The following is a 4,739-nucleotide window of genomic DNA, read 5'->3' on the forward strand; positions in this document are numbered from 1 at the left end:
GAGGCGGGGAGGGAGGAGGCCGCCACATGCCTGTCAATACTCCACTCAAAACCAGCTCTCCAGAGACGGGCACAGGGGTGAGGGAGCATCACAATGACAACCCAAGGGCCCCCAAAATCAGGACTTCAAAGGTGGAGAGGCATCCCATTGAGTGAGTGGGAGACCACCTCCTGCAGTCATTTACATCTCATTGGGACATAACTGCTTTAAGCAGCAAGGCATTTAAACACACGCACATTCCATAATGTGAACATGCACGTGTATGTGCTGCTGCTCCTAGAAAGGGATGAACCAAATGTTGTTACATACATTAGATACAACTCAGTAATTCAGGTAATGAAGCTTCATTTTTTGTCCAGTTATCCACATTTAAAATCTGCCCAGTATGTTTCATAACAGCCTATATACCTTCCTTGGAATGTTTAAATGTATATTTCACTGTATACAGAACACAGTATACGCCAACTAATACCACAGTTTGGCTTCTAATTAGTAAACAAGTGAAACATCTTTGACACACTTGTTCCTTCCAGTGTGTATACTATCACCACAGATTTATCCAAGCTGAGTCAATGCAAATAGAGACATGTGCTCACGCACTGTGTACTTTTCTACTGCATTCTGTTGCACTGGTATTTTGTATATTTGTATGCAGTGACAGTAAACTAGTATCCAATACAATCTACAGCAATCTATACTACTAGTTACACAACCTTTGATGCTAGTACTACTAATCACAGTAGTGCAACTACTGTTACTCCTGCTGTTATCAGTACTATTAATGGTGTAAAATAACAGCTGTACAGATGCATATAAACAGTTAAATGGTCATTAGCCCTGCCTCTACCGGCTGCAACATTAAATTTATATTCAATCCATTAATAGAAATTATTCTGACATTGGTCATTCTGTTTAAAAGACTACTTTTACTTTGGGAGCTCAATTTTTTTTATAACGTATTGTTTATTCTTTCAAATGTTTGAAATTCAGGACATGAAACCAAGTATTACTTTTACTTAAGTAGTATTTCTGACTACTACGACTACAGCTGTACCTTCTCACATAAATGTACACAGTGCTGACATACACATACAGACAGATATAAGCATGCACATACACACACTACACAAAAAACTTTGGGTCATGTATGTCGTGTCAACAGATGTGCCACATCTTGAGGGCTAAAATTATGAGCGGAACCTGGAGCACTGAGCACCACACGAGGGTCCAGCACAGGAGGAAAGAATCACTCATCGCAGAGACAAATGGATGCTTTGCCCACTGATAGCCAAACGCTGTTAGCACAGCCATTCTTCTGGACCTCTGACTTCCTGTTTAGACCAGGGTTCAGCAAGTCGCTAGTGATATCATTAAAATGGTGCCAAGAAAACCACTTCCTGTCAACACAATCACTCACTTCAAATTTATGGCCTTGGTTTCCTTCTTCTCGCCTCTCAAGCAAATAATTGTTGTTGCTGGATTGAGTAAACTTCTCCTTTCTCGTCTTCTCTTCTCCTCTCTTCGACCCCTTCCTAATTCTCATAATTCATGCTAATCTGACTGCGGCGGACTAACAGGACCGAGCATGTTGGTAGGAAGTAAAACCTTCCATTTTCTTTCTCCTCCAAACTGCACAATGACGATGTCAGGGGTGATATATCAACCCGGAGGCATGTATTTAAACACACACATACATGCACATGCAAATGCACATACATCAACACACACAGACACACTCTAAGGCCTCTCCTGCCGGAGGTGCTGACATGCTTGCAAGTCTTGAAACGCCGGTTGAGACGCTGAGTTCCCCTTTCGCACACGGTGCATTCAGAAACGAGAGAGCTGACAAATGAATACGTTGAAACACATTAACCAGCTCCCTTTGTGAGCAGACAAACATTTAGTCTGGCTAATGACCCCTGAGGATCAAAACAAATGCAGAGAGATAAAGATGAGTAGAGGAAAGAGGAGGGGGACACAAAAAAAGAGCTCATTGACCTCCAGGAGGGTTCACTAGGGCCAAGGGCTTGTTTGGTTCTGTGGGTTATGTGTCTATGAACATATGTAGATAACAGCCAAAGGAAGTGAAAGAACTAAATACCTGTTCTTACATGATGGTGGCGTTAAGGAAGACGTCCTCACGAGTCCAAACTTTTGGTATCACAGTCTCCATCAGTGTTCATCACAATAAACAAGTCACTTAAAGTAGTGCTATCACACGCCCCACCTTCCCCTCAAACCAACATAAGCTCTCTATCTCAAGCTGGTGGTGAGGTTATGATTATACAAAACACTTTACTGTTGTTATCGGTCTTTCTGTCACAACTAACCAACAGCTGCACTGACACAGTTATGAAATGTTTGTGTTCCTTTAAACACATGTACAACATACATGTGAGTATGATAAAAAAAAAAAAGGAACGTTGCAGGCTGAAAAACCAAACAATGAGCTAAAAGATGCTAACAACCCCTGTTGAGTTAAGGGGAGCTGCAGAGTTGGGTGATATTTCTTAAGGGATTCTCTCCCATGAACAACGCCTTTCACATTATACTGTATGCTAACCTTAATGCAAAAAAGTCCAACCCAAAATGTAACTACTTCCAATTTAGTTACATATTAATGTAGAAAGTGATGCATTGTCCATTAAGCCTAATTAAATCTGACCAAACTAACAAAGGTGTCATAACAAAAACACAAATTTGAGAGGAACAGAACCAACACTGCTATGGAATGTAGGTTCCATAAGATGGTCTGCCACAGCAGTGAAGCATGATAGGGAGGTAATTATCAAATGGATAAGTCTTTAGTGTCAGCATCAGTGGAGAATGACTGACTGACAGCTAGATAGGATCGTTCAAGTCTTTGCTTATTAGAGCAGAGTTTATTTAACAGGCTGTGGCTCTCCTGTCTGTGCGACTCACCCCCACCATCAACATCAGTCAAATAAGGCTTCCTTCCCCTGATTCATGACCCTGAAAACTCACCAATTCCCCCATTTCTCTTACAAAGAGCAACAATAGACCTGTAAAGCTGTCACGGCACAAATTAATTTACGTGCGACACTTTAAACTGTCAGGCTAAACATTTCTCCCAGGGCGAGGCGGGAGAGGTTTTTGAAAATGGCTGTGGAATGAAGCCAAGGGGGAATATTTCACTGCAATACAGTGAAATACAGTGAAATACTGACCCTGGACAAGCCAGCAGAGAAGCATACGCTCTCACTGTGACCAACCGGACTGTGGCACCGGTGTCCAGGCTGTTCAATCTATCGCTGATGTTGATTTCCAGTTGATCACCAGACCTCCTAATGATGTTCACCTTCAGGGACAAAGCTCATCGATCCACAGTCATGACTGGTAATGAGATCTATCTGACAACGTTGCAATAATCCAATGAATAAATGACAAGAAATCATAGGACTCTTTAAAGAAATCCATGAAAACAGTGAGCACAGAATTTAGTCAAAGCCCCATCTATCAGTATATGTTCCGTTACCCCATAAAATTACCTGTTTCTTATCTAGACTCACTGGAAATGGCGTATACGTGCATATCACTTTTCATCTCTGATGCTGCTCCCACACACACTGGATGCCTGGTTACCACCCACATGAAATTTCTTAATGCATTCCTCATCTGGTCCACTGGTAGATAACTGCATTTCTTCCAGCTAATGTGTCAAGTACTTCCTGAACAGCAGCTTATACCAACACCCTCACTGACACTGATATTACTACATGAGGTTATGATAATGCTGGCAGTAATTAATATTCTAACTGATAAATATCTCCATATAAATTAACATTCTGGCCAAATGGGAGGTGTGTTACTGTAACATATTTGGTAAATTCCTATATATGAAGACAAGTGCTTTTATATCCATTTTCAACTGGCTCCAACGCATCTACTATTGTGACAAAAGACGGATTAACCTGTATGAACTAGAGCGCACTAGAGATCCTGGCAGAAGCACTCAGGTGGAAAAAGTGATGTTTATATTTGCTATGAATCATCTGATGTGTGCTGTAATTGTACAGGTAGACCTATAGGCAGACCCAGACACAGTTGGAGGGGCAAGATCTAACAAGACAGACTTCACTGCTTCCTTAGGCACACTTCTGGCACTTTCAAAATGCAGCATGAAAAGGCCAAAACACTTCCGTGGCAAGTTCATTCTTCCCAAAATAGACTTGATGGGAAAATGTCCCCCAAAAATAGAACGTGGGAAACAAACAATTTTTCCCTGAGCATATTTGTCATAATGGCCTACATTCAAAATAACTTGATAATCACTGAAAATGTTTTTTGCTGGGGTTGTCCACTGAGGAATTGCTATTAGATCCCAGAGCTTTGTTGTAACTTGCTCTGGCTTTTCTCTACACGGCTAAGTCTGTTGCAAAATCTTGATGAAGTCATCTCTGGCGCCAACATTTAAAAGAAAGAGCTTCTTTTTACCTGAATTATCAGATGAGGCTCATGCACAGTTGCATTCTGTTCGGTGAAGACCTATCATAGGAAGCCACACACTACGTTGACTTTAAAAATACTTAACTGCTGTCTGTCCTGGTGACAAAATAAACATGTGGCACTGTAAATGCAAAAAACTAATGTTTATCCCCATTTAGTGTGAACCCCAAAGATAACAAGGTCAAAACCTTAAAACAACTTGCTGCAAGAAGCAAACATGGGACTGAAGCCGATGTTTGGATGGGTTGCTGTAGCTTTAGGGATAAAGTTAA

The sequence above is a fragment of the Monopterus albus genome, unplaced genomic scaffold (assembly GCF_001952655.1).
Source record: "Monopterus albus unplaced genomic scaffold, M_albus_1.0 scaffold9.1, whole genome shotgun sequence".
Lineage (NCBI taxonomy): Eukaryota > Metazoa > Chordata > Actinopteri > Synbranchiformes > Synbranchidae > Monopterus > Monopterus albus.